This window comes from Hypanus sabinus, chromosome 3 (assembly GCF_030144855.1).
Source record: "Hypanus sabinus isolate sHypSab1 chromosome 3, sHypSab1.hap1, whole genome shotgun sequence".
NCBI classification, from domain to species: Eukaryota; Metazoa; Chordata; class Chondrichthyes; order Myliobatiformes; family Dasyatidae; genus Hypanus; species Hypanus sabinus.
In genome coordinates, this window is record NC_082708.1 from 32,317,574 (window position 1) to 32,331,201 (window position 13,628).

A 13,628-nucleotide genomic window follows, 5' to 3' on the forward strand; every position below is an offset into this window, starting at 1 on the left:
GCTTCAATTTTCATGGAATGCATTGTGATTATTAATCATGTTGATCACTAAGGTAAGTTTAACCGAGCTCCTTTCTGATATAAAAGGACATCAAGTGGAAATTTACTTGGCTCTCTGATTCAGTAATATTATCCATATGATTCAAACAAACCAGAGGTCACAGAGTTGAGACCCTACTCTGAGTTTTGTTAATGGAAAACTAGTCTCAGTGTCTGCCTATTGTAATGGCAATGAGCATTTCATAGCTGCTTCCAATCCTAAACCTGCTGGAGAAGTAGATATCAGATGAGGGGAGAACTGGACTTGACAATAATGCCTCATGCAATTCAGTGAATTCAGATGTGCTCTGCTATTTAAATCACATTGACTTGTAAACCATATAATAGTGTACAGTTAACACTTTTAAGAGATGGTAGAAGAGATGCGCTCTCTTTCTCACACACACACACACACACACACACACGCGTACACACGCGCGTGTAGGAGGTCTGACTGGTTGTTCTCTGCAGATAAAATCGAAGAAAAAAGATTAGTATTTTGTCACATGTACATCAAAATTACAGTGAAATGCATCATTATGTGTCAAATCAAATCATTTTGCCACACTTTACGGCACCAGCATAGAATGCCCAAAACTCACTAACTCCAACCATACGTCTTTCGAATGTGGGAGTCCACGCAGACACGGTGAGAAGTGGCACTGTAAAGCATTGCGCAGTACCGTGCCACCGATTTCTTAATGACTAATTGTGTAGATACTTCATTAGCCATTGAAGTGTCTGATGAGCTTTCCCTGTCTTCAGTCCCAGTCCCAACAATTTCTTATGCTTTTTGTTGAAGGATATAAACAGAATGGTTCAATTAAGTTTGCAAATGAGCTTCCCCTGCAGGATCTGCAGAGATCATCACCAAAAGCAAAATAGCATGATTTATTTCTTCTGCAATTTCCCCTCTGGCTTGTTTCCAGTAACTCTTCTTTTCCATCTTGAAGATAACCCACTCTACTTTTTCCACGTGATGATACATGCCATTGCAGTGACAGGAAATCTTGCACCTATATAGTATTTAAGGATAGAACTGCAGTGCCCCTTGAGGTTGGTTCACCTTTAAATATCCATCTTCAAAGTTCACTTCAAAGAATCTACTGATCTCAGTCCTAAAATACTCAATGACTGAACAGCTGCCACACCTTTAGGTAGAGATTTGCAAAGATGCACAGTTTGAGGATAAAAGAATTTCTTCTAGATGATTAATCTCTTATTCCAGGACTTTTGAACCATAGGAGACAGTCTACAGCATCTCCCCATTAGCCCTTCCAGTTTCTTGTCAATAAAAAATTGCTAAAAAGCATTCTAAGCAGGATGACAGAAACAAAATAGAAGAAAGTTGAGTATTTTGTCAGAGTAGAGTCAAAGAAGAATGTTAGGAAATGTGCTTAAATGCCAGATTTTAAGATTCTGAAGGTGATAGAATGCTGAAAGAAAGAGTAGTGGGGGTGGATAGTTTGAATAGCTAACGTGCTAATGGTGAAGTCAACAGAGAGACAAGACACACTAGATGCCAACGCAAGAGATACATTTTTGGGAGGCAGAAGGAGTTTGAGGGAAAGGAAAGGAGCATGATAAGATAGAAATTGGAAATGAGGGGGCCTCTGCCTTGAGGCCAATAGAAATAATGAAGGCGAGGGTGAGCTATGGGCAGTAGAGATTAAAATGTGTCAAAGATCAAGGAGGACAGAGAATGGACAGCTAGCCAGAGATTTGAGCCAAATGCAGGTAAAATTGTACAAGGCATTGGTAAGGCCAAATTTGGAATATTGTGTACAGTTCTGGTCACCGAATTATAGGAAAGATATCAATAAATTAGAGAGAGTGCAGAGACGATTTACTAGGATGTTACCTGGGTTTCAGCACTTAAGTTACAGAGAAAGGTTGAACAAGTTAGGTCTCTATTCATTGGAGCATGGAAGTTTGAGGAGGGATTTGATCAAGGTATTTAAAATTTTGAGAGGGATAGATAGAGTTGACGTGAACAGGCTGTTTCCATTGAGAGTAGGGGAGATTCAAATGAGAGGACATGATTTGAGAGTTAGGGGGCAAAAGTTTAAGGGAAACATGAGGGGGTATTTCTTTACTTAGAGAGTGATAGCTGTGTGGAATGAGCTTCCTGTAGAAGTAGTAGAGGCCAGTTCAGTTGTGTCATTTAAGGTAAAATTGGATAGGTATATGGACAGGAAAGGAGTGGAGGGTTATGGGCTGAGTGTGGGTAGGTGGGACTAGGTGAGATTAAGAGTTCGGCACGGACTAGGAGGGCCAAGATGGCCTGTTTCCGTGCTGTGATTGTTATATGGTTATATGGTTAAATGGGATTAGCTCCATTAGACAATTTGGTCAGCAGAATGAGTTGGGCCAAAGGGCCTGTTTCCGTGCTTTATAGCTCCATGGTTTTAAGACTAAGTGTTTAAATACCAATAGATGGCTTTCAACAGCTAAGGCAGTAATTGTGAAGGGAAAAAAATTGCAATTAAGTATTCAAGTGGTCCATTCTAGAGGTGATGCACTGGGTGTATTGAATCAAGGCAAAGATTTAGAGACAGAGACAGAGATTTAGAGACAGTGTATTGTGGAATGATTAAAGGAAGCTGACGGAGCTCGGCTCACTGATCAAAAAGACAAGTTTATGGTTATATAATTCAGGCAGTGAGCTCAACGTGTTGGGAGCCAAGGTTAGTGGGTATGAAATTGGGACTGTTAGCAATATGAATATGCTTGTCAAGATTCATGGTAGTCTACATGGTGCAGGAAGAGCCTGTCATGAAAGGATGAATCCCTATAACTGATATAGGACAAACAGCTGACATGAAACAAGAACAAGGAGCTAGTAGTCTAGACTGTCCCCTACAGCCTGTGCTTCCCAAGAGAGGGATGCCAGCAAACAAAATCCCAAATCTTCAGTCATCAAGATTCTCTGACCATATCACCCCTCTTTGTCACCAACCACTGCTTCCCAATAAGCATTCCAAACTAAATTTAAAGTCTTTATATGAAAAAGTGAACTTGTGAAAAGGGTACTCCTGTCAAAGGTGGACAACATGAGCCTGGCACATCGATGGTTGCAGAGAGTCTGACAGTGAAGTGTGGAGTCTTGATGGATATAATTTGCCACCTACGTTGGTAGATGTATGAACACAGAGCCTATGAGAGTCAGCTTAATCCTAACTCCACCTGCTGCTGGATGACAAGTGGGAACAAGACCTCTGAGAGATTTTCTGTTCCTACCCATGAAATTCCACCCCAACACCGCTGATCACCTTCATTCCAACCACCCACTAAAGTCACTGCTTTACTTCTGCCTGGTCCTAACAAACATCTGCTGAAGATAGTTGAGTGTTCTTGCTATTTTTGTCTATCAGGAATGTTGGTAATGAATAAAAAGTCATAAGAATAAAACCCCAACCCAACCATTTCCGAGCAAGCCAACCACCAGATACAATGCTTCAGCGCAAGGTGCTGCTTAAAAGATCGGATGCCCTGTCTGAAGTGCATGTTCTAGTGGTGTCTTGTCTGCTGCCATTCTCTAAAAGAAACCAGTAGGTGAAATGATGCAGAATAACTCAGTAATGTTAGGTTTTCTGTGAATTTTCAAAGATTACTTGTAAATTGCAGGAAGAAGAGAAGATTAATGAAAGCAAGGAGCTGCGGTGTCTGGAGCTTATGAACTGGCAGAAGAGACAGGATGTGGAATTCCGTTTCAGCGGTAACAATGCTAATCAGCTCTCTGTATAAACTAATGGCACAGAATCTGCTGGAGAATGTGCTTCAGGCAAAACGCACGAAAGGATCTGACCTCTGGCTCCAGGTCAAATCGAAATCGGGGGCTATGAATGGATAGAAGTTAATTATAGAATGCGTAGAAGGCCCTGTTAAACTGTGTGTGTGGTCTCTTCAGACATAGTTTTCAGTCGTGCTGATCCAGCATCAAATAAAAACAAGGAAAGAACACAAATTAAATTCATGAGAAAATTCTCCCTCTAAACCCTTCCTAATTATGTACTTACTCAAATATCTTCTGCATTTTAAAAATTATCTGTTTTCTTGAAAAGTAATTAATTGGCTTAATGGATTTCAGTACAATGTGGTGTGATATAAATAGAGTGTCAACAATTTGTCACCAAGGCAACCCCTGCCTCACCTTATCAGAGATATTCCTTTGTCCCCTTTGTCTCTCCCATACTCTGGATCTTAAAATTAACGTGTTTCCTCTCACTCTTGGTTATGATGAAAAGTCTATAACCTGAAATGGAAAGAACTTTTCTTTCCCCAGGGGGTGCTTTATTTTTTGGAGCATTTCCAACATTTCCTGCTTTTTGTATTTCAAATAAACCCAGCTGTTTGCTTTATTTCCTTTGTTTTTAAAATCACAATTCCTAAACCTTCTGTAATTGTTGGTTCAAGGTGAGATTCACACACATCCTTTTCACTGGTAGGACGCTGGTTTCAAAATCACACGTAAATGACAATACCAAAGTTTATAATTTCATCCACAGAAAGATACTTCCTTTCCCATCAGTTAGAGGTATAAACTACACATATACCCAATCACAAACAAGAGAAAATTTGCAGATGCTGGAAATCCAAGCAATGCACACAAAATGCTGGAGGAACTCAGCAGGCCAGGCAGCATCTATAGAAAAGAGTCCAGTTGACGTTTCGGGCCAAGACCCTACTGCAGTGACCCTCCAGTCCTGCTGAAGAGATATACTCAATGTTCCGTTTAAGGTGTTCATGTGTGTGCGAGTGAGCACACACATCTTTTGCTACTAGTGCAGAAAAGAATATAAACTACGCACAAAATGTTGTCACCCTCTACCTCACTGGCATGTTAAATATATTTCACTATCATACACAATCACATTTCCTTTTCCGGTTTCTGGTGCAGACAATGTTGACAACATGGAGTTTGCGATGATTTGACTGCAGATTTTATACTGTTTTAATTGAAGAAATTATTGATTCACTATGTCAAATTCCAAAGAAGCAATGGGTGTGAAACACAAAAGAACTGTAGATCATTTAAAACAGAATGACTTAATGAAGCAGTAGGAACTGCTAATTTGAAAGCTCTTGAGGTCAGGAACTTGCTGCCTCAAGAAATATTTATATAACAGAAACTGGTGTTTCCTACGTTCATTGTTACGATGCAAAAGTTGCGAAGTGGGAAGAAGTGGAGTGATGTTTGGAAACTTTACTTTTTAAAGCATCATTTAGCAAGCAAATCAGATATGGAAGGTGTGCAAAAGCTCGAGCAAGAAAATCCTTCATTGCCTGCTACAGGCCTGCTATATATGTTTTGTGAGAGTGTAGATGAACAAGAGCAAAAACGATCAAACCTAGAGGAGACTGAAGTTCTTAATGAAAGTGTTTTGCTAGCTATTAAAATGAATACTTCTATATATACAATTCAGTGCACACTGTCGTCACTGGACAAAAAATTGCACGGCACAAGATTTTTGCACATTGCGCATTACAAATCAGAGGGAACATTCGTACTGTATGTCGTTAGAATTTTAAGCCAGATGGCAACCATTCTCTAATAAAATTTCTGAACCTAACTACAAGTACCATAACAATAAAGAAAGTTAGAAACTCAAAATCAGCTGGAAAAAACAACGTAGTAGCAAGTTTACTGAGTGAATAAATAAATGTGTGTTAGCACAAGGTGGAGATAAGATATCCTGTCTGAAGTGCAGTTATAAATGAACAGATGCTGGAAATCCAGATAAAAGCAGAAAATGCAAGAAATACTCAACAGGTCAGGCAGCATCCATGGAGAGAGAAACAGAGTTAACATCTCCTGTCAGTGACTCTTTATCGAAACTCAGAAAAATGAACAAAACAAATTAGTTTTAAGATGCAAGATGGGGAGGGAGAAGTTGGAAAGGACAGAGGAGTATCTGAAATAAGACGAGGTCAAGATGATAATGGGTTAATTGTAGCAGTTAGAGAGTGAGAACAAAGAATTTGGCTCTGGATTTGAAAATTGCAATATCAAACCATCACCCTGAAAAGTATTGTGGGTTCTTCCCTCAGAGGCAGAAATGATTGCCATCATGGATCTGTGAAGGGCATTTCATGATTTATAGATCAAGTCAAAACAAATTGAAGAGGCCATAGGGATGAAATTACAGAACAGCTTTGGTCACTGTCTCAATAAGTACTTTGAGAAAGAGGAGTGAAATGGGCCAAATTTTTTTGCTTCTTCATCATGTTCATGTCACCAAAAGCTTTTCCACCAGCAAAAGCAAGTATGAATTTGAGTGGGAGGCAAACTCCCTTAATGGTTCTCAAAGTCAAGAATGGTGGAAACACTCAGCGGGTCAGGGAGCATAGAAAGGAAAATAAAATCAACGTTTCTGGTTAAACAGCTTTGTCTTTGACCTGAAGTTTTTCTCTTTCTACAGATGTTGTCTGACCTGCAGATTTTTTCATTTCTATTAATGGTTCAAAAGGTAAAACACCATCCGTCCGGAGAGGAAGGAATCTGATAGGAGAGGAGAGTGGACCATGGGAGAAAGGGAAGGAGGTGGGGACCCAGGGGAAGTGATAGGCAGGTGAGAAGAGGTAAAAGGTCAGAGTGGGGAAAAGAAGAGGGGAGGGACAGGGATTTTTTTTACCCAAAGAAGAAATAGATACTCATGCCATCAGGTTGAAGGTGACCCAGATGGAATACAAGGTCCTGATGAAGGGTCTCAGCCCGAAATGTCGACAGTGGCCTGCTGTGCTCCACCAGCATTTTGTGTGTGTTGCTGGAATACAAGGTGCTGTTCTGCTAATCTGACTGTGGCCTCATTCTGGCACAAGAGGAAGTTCTTGTGTTCTTACTTGTCAGACTCAAATCTGGTGTAATTGTAGAGACTGAGAATTGTACTGAAACACCTGCTGTTATCTTTATTCTTAAGTGTATAAAAACTTGATGTGCTTTGAGTTCAGGGAGGTGTAACTGGGAAAGTCACTGAGAATGCTTGTGATGATGAATGGGGACCTTTTACATGTACCAGCTTCTGTCTGCCTGTGGCTTAGTCATAGTCACAGCAGTGGCATCAGCCTTGCTTTCAGAAAAGAAAGGGGGATAACATGAAGTTTATAAAGGGACAACATTACCCATTATTCTGGGATGACATAGCAATTTTCCCTCTAATTTGTAATGACCAGTGTGTGCAAAAAATCTTGAGCTGTGCAATTTATGTAGAGACAACAACATGTGCGCACAGAATAATTTCTTCAACAAAAACAGTACAAATAAGCCGGTTCTAAAATCTGCAGTCAAAACATCATAAACTCCACATTGTCATCTGCATCAGAAGCCGGAAAAGGAAATGTCATTGTGCATTGTGTATTATCGTAAAATATAACTAACACACCAATGAAGTCGAGGGTGACAATGTTTTATGCGCAGTTTAAATTTCCTTGTGAGCTAGTAGCAAAAGATATGTGTGTGTGCGACACACACACACACACACCTTAGAGGCAATGTTGCTTAGTAGTGAGGGATAAGTAAAACTTTCATCTGTATATAAACCACCACTAATAACCTGCTATCCTCTTTATTGCTGTAGTTCCTACTGTTATGCTGCATGTAGCTAGAAATTAAATTGTTAATAAGATCTCTCATTTATACCAGTCCGTGGTGTTGTGCAAACAACCTCACATGAAAGTAGTTATAATCACAATTTTGCCCAGTTTGTTCCAAGGTACTTGCAAGCATTCAGCTGTTTACTCAAAGGATTCCATGTGGCTAATACGAAGTAACCATTGTGGAAGTGCTTCTCATGTGGCTTTCAATGATTTGAGATACATCAATAAACATTGAACTGTAGCCAAAATAAAGCTAGATCAAAAATGTAGCGAACTGTTATACAATCCACATATAAGGAAGCAAGATGTTGCTAAAGGGTGCAAACTAACCTTCAGGAGAGTTTAGTTGTTCTCCCCTCTCCACTGAAATTCTGGCTGAACGTTTGGATATTTGGTGTCCATCACTCTGGTTGGAACATGTTCAACAGAGCTGAAAAATCTTTAATCTGCCAGGGAGGGATTTGAATTTGTTTAACACATAAATAGAAAAGCAAAGCTTGGGTTCTATCTGTTGATAAGCACTGAGGTTAGTCAACCAAGTTAAATTTAAAGAAGAAAGGAGAGTTCAAACACTCCTACGCAGAAATTAGGCTTAAATCATTTTTAGTGCATTGCATTAAATGGATGGTTGTGTACAGCCAACACCGTAAAATTTGACAAAGGCTCTTTTTCGGAAGTCTTGAGGTATTTTGCACATGGAATGATGAGGTGACATGGGCTCTGCGCTGATTGACAAGGCACTCTACCCGATACAGCAAACTTAAAACACATTTCTATTGCATCTCCTGACCACAGGGGGTCCATTTCTTCGAGGCATGATCCTCAGCAATGGGTAATCGGGGACAGGAGTCAACAGGAAAGAGAGTGCAGGGAGAGTGGGAGAGGACTTGATGGTTCAACCAGTGTACTATGGAAATACTAAATGCCACAGGTGCAAGGAGGGTGTTGTAAGCTGTTAGGGGTGTCGAGAGACCCAACAGAGGTGACACTCCTCTACTTTAGCCTGTGTGGCTGAGCACAGCTCCAATGCCATATTCAAGTTTAGTGTTGTTGGCCTAATCAGCAGTGGTGACAAATCAGCATATAGGAGGGAGATTGAAGATCTGGCTGAGTGGTGTCACAAGAGGAGGAAACCAGAGGTCCACGAGCCAGTCCACTTTGGAGAATGAGAGGTGGAGAGGATCAGTAACTTTAAAATCCTCAGAGTTACCATTTCAGGGGGCCTACCCTAGGCCCAGCATATAAATGTAAAAATGAAGAAAGCACTGAGATGCCTCTGCGTCCTAAGGAAAATTGAACATTGAACATCGTCTACCTGCTGAACCGTGTCTACGCCCACCTGGACAAGCCGGCAAGCACTGTGAGGGTCATGTTTTTTGACTTCTCCAGTGCGTTCAACACCATCTGCCCTGCTCTGCTGGGTGAGAAGCTGACAGTGATGCACGTGGATGCTTCCCTGGTGTCATGGATTATTGATTACCTGACTGGCAGACCACAGTACGTGCGCTTGCAACACTGTGTGTCAGACAGAGTGGTCAGCAGCACTGGGGCTCCACAGGGGACTGTCCTGTCTCCCTTTCTCTTCACCATCTACACCTCGGACTTCAACTACTGCACAGAGTCTTGCCATCTTCAGATGTTTTCTGATGACTCTGCCATAGTTGGATGCATCAGCAAGGGAAATAAGGCTGAGTACAGGGCTACGGTGGGAAACTTTGTCACATGGTGTGAGCAGAATCATCTGCAGCTTAATGTGAAAAAGACTAAGGAGCTGGTGGTGGACTTGAGGAGGTTGAAGGCACCGGTGACCCCTGTTTCCATCCAAGGGGTCAGTGTGGACATGGTGGAGGATTACAAATAGCTGGGGATACGAATTGACAATAAACTGGACTGGTCAAAGAACACTGAGGCTGTCTACAAGAAGGGTCAGAGCCGTCTCTATTTCCTGAGGAGACTGAGGTCCTTCAACATCTGCTGGACAATGCTGAGGATGTTCTACGAGTCTGTGGTGGCCAGTGCTATCATGTGTGCTGTTGTGTGCTGGGGCAGCAGGCTAAGGGTAGCAGACACCAACAGAATCAACAAACTCATTCGTAAGGCCAGTGATGTTGTGGGGGTGGAACTGGACTCTCTGATGGTGGTGTCTGAAAAGAGGATGCTGTCCAAGTTGCATGCCATCTTGGACAATGACTCCTATCCACTCCATAATGTACTGGTTAGGCACAGGAGTACATTCAGCCAGAGACTCATTCCACCGAGATGTAACACTGAGCGTCATAGGAAGTCATTCCTGCCTGTGGCCATCAAACTTTACAACTCCTCCCTCAGAGTGTCAGACACCCTGAGCCAATAGGCTGGTCCTGGACTTATTTCCACTTGGCATGATTAACTTATTATTATTTGATTATTTATGGTTTTATATTGCTATATTTCTACACTATTCTTGGTTGGTGCGACTGTAATGAAACCCAATTTCCCTCGGGATCAATAAAGTATGTCTGCCTGTCATAGAATGGTACAGCACAGGGACAGGCCATTCAGCCCATAATGTTACGCTGAACCAGCGAAAAGACAAATCAAAAGCATCAAAACACTAATCACTCCTATCTCCACAATGTCCATATCCCTCCATCTTCCTTACATCCATATGCCTATCCAAACATCACTTAAAGGCCTCTAAGGTACTTGCCTCCAGGATCATACCAGGCAGTGCATTCCAGGCATCCACGACTCTCTGAGTAAAAAACTTACCCCCGACATCCCTTTTGACATCCCCTCTCACCTTCAATACATACCCTCTGGTTTTCAACATTTAAACCCTGGGAAACAGATACTCCCTGTCTACTCTATGCCTCTCAGTATCTTATGAACAGCTAACAGTTCTTCCCTCAGCCTCGGCCATTCCAGAAAAATAATCCAAATTTATCCAGCCTCACATGCTAGCACATGCCCTCTAACCAGGCAGCTTCCTGGTAAGCCTCTTCTGCACCCTCTCCATAGCCTCAACATCCTTCCTATAGTGGGGCAATCAGAGCAGTATGCAATACTCCAGTTGTGGCCCAACCAGAGTTTTATAAAGTTGACTTTTGAACTCAGTGCCCTGAGTAACAAAAGCAAGCATTCCATAAGCCTTCTTCACCACCTTATCAACATGTGTAGCCACTTTCAAGGAGCAATGAACTTGGATCCCAAGATCTCTTTGCTCAGCAAAACTGTTAAGGATCTTGATCTTAACAGTGTAGTGTCTCCTTGAAATGTCCCTACCAGGCTGCAACACCTCTCACTTATCTGTGTTAAATTCCATCTGCCATGATCTGCAACTGATTTATATCATGCTGTATTCTCTGCCAGTCTTCTGCACTATCTGCAACTCCAGCAGTCCTGGTAATATCCGCAAACTTACTAACCCACCTATCTACGTTTCCATCCAGGTCATTTATACACATGACAAACAGCAGAGGTCCCAGCACAGATTCCTGTGGAACACCACTAATCACAGACTTCCAGCTGGAATAAATCCCTGCAATCATCATCTATGTACAAGCCAGTTCTGAATCCAAACAGCAAGCTTGCTGTGGACCCCTTGCACCTTAACCTTCTGGATTAGCTTGCCATGAGGGACTTTGTCAAATGCCTTAATGAACTCCATGTAGGCAATATCCACTGCCCTACCCTCATCAATCCCTCTTGTCACCTTGTCAAAATACTCAGTCAAGTTGTTAAGACACGACCTGTACCACACAAAGCCATGCTGGCTCTCCATTATTAGACCATGGGTTTCCAAATGCTCATGTATCCTATTCCTAAGATTTTTCTCCAGCACTTCCTGACAACTGACATGAGACTCACCAGTCCATAGTTCTCAGGATTTTCCACTGTTCACTTCTTAAACAGGAACTTGCAAAGATTTGGCATGACATCTAAAACTTTGACAAACTTCTACAGATAAGTGGTGAAGAGAATATTGACTGGCAGCTTCACAGTCTGGTATGGAAATACCAATGACCTTGAATGGAAAATCCTGCAAAAAACTAGAATCTGTGTAGGCAGAGTTAAGAAATTGCAAGGGAAAGAAGAATCTGATAGTAGTTAGTTACAGGCCGCTGAACAGTAGCCAGGTTGTGGTTAGAGTGGGAGATAGGAAAAGCATGTCAAAAAGGCAATGTTACATTAGTTATGGGAGATTTCAATATAGAGGTAGATTGGGAAAATCAGGTGGGTGCTGAAACTCAAATGTGTGTTTGTGAACTTGTCCAAGATGGCTTTCTGAAGCAGCTTGTGGTTGAGCCCACTAGGGGATCAGCAATTCTGATTGTGTGTTGTGTAATGCACTGGTTATATTCAGAGAGCTTAAGATAATGAACCCATTAGGAAACAGTGATCATAACGATAGAATTTACCCTGCAGTTTGAGAGGGAGAAGCTAAGGTCAGTTGTAACAAGTACTGTAGATTCCGGACTACAGAGCGCACCTGATTAAAAGCCGCACACTCTAATTTTAGAAAGAAAATCAATTTTGTACTTGTACAGGCCGCACCGGATTTTAAGCCGCAGGTGTCCCACGTTGTAATATGAAATATTTACACAGAAAGATATTACACGTGAGGATTTTTTAACTTTTAATTAAATCCGTATGGTAACATAAACAAATACATATTGCAAATGCTTTTTTTCGAACAGTGCCTGTAACACAGCTACTTTTAAATATACATACGTATCGGTAACACACAAATTACATTGCGTATACTTTTTTACTGAACAGTGCATGAACAACATTCCAATATCTCCTAACGACTGGTAAAAAAATATATATATACTGCAGCCTACCAGGAAAAGTTATTGATTGCCTTTAACTTAAAAGCTGCATCATATGCTTTTCTTCGAGTGTTTTCCATGTTGATGAGGGTGAGAACAAATGACTGATTTACAATAATTTAATTGTGAAAGTGTGCTTGATTTATCGTACAATTTCATTGGACCTCAGTGAACTACTCATCAATTTTATTGGTCTTGCTATGATCCCAGCCCCCTCCTTTGTGAGAATCGCAAGAGCACCCGTCTGGGGGGTGGGGTCAGTAGACCCAGTAGGAGAGAGAGAGAGAAACGTGCCAAATTGCACGTTCCACCGGGATACAGAATAAGGCGACAGCGACTATTGTCTCATGGAGACCACGTGAAAAGCCCTCGGGCAAGGTGGGCTGGCTGAGAGAGAGATTGCATCATCCCAACCTGATTGACTCCTGCGACCCCATGAGGAAGTATAAAGGAGAGTCTCAGGGGGACAGCCCCTCAGACGCACCAAGAAGACACGAGAGTGATCCTGCAGCAGTGGGAAGCCATTCTGAAGGAAGCCACGTGCGTTAGATTCCAGGATTGGAATTTGTGGCTGGAATCACAGAAAACCGCTTTTAACTAACTTCGGGGAGAGGGAACCAACGATCCCCCGATTTTCACAGAAGATTCATCAAGACTCGGCAAGTTTTTTCTCTTCTCCCCCAATCTCTCTCTCTTGGTCGCCCCACGTGAAACCCAGCGATTTTTAAAGGGCTGAGGCCTGCAGACTTTCTGAGTGACTTTTATATTTCCAACAGACAATCTATTAACCCCTAGACACCAGCAGAGCTCACTTAATGATATTTCTATACCCGCGCTTTAGATTGAGTGTTGACGATGTGCACTATCTGAATATATGTATTAACCCTACTTTTGTGTCCCTTTATAAATAAAACATTTGAAAATAGTGACAACAGACTTCAATGGACCTCTCTATCTTTGCTGGTAAGTTCTCCAGTTACGGGATTCATAACAGTCTACTGTTATGAGGCAAAATTTTTTTGGTGGCATGAAAAAAAAACATGCATTAGCCGCACCGTAGTATAGGCCGCAGTGTTGCTGCAGTGTTCAAAGCCTGGGAAATAAGTAGCGGCTTATAGTCCGGAATTTACGGTATTACAGTGGAATTAAGGGAATTCCAGAAGCATGAGAGAGGAGCTGG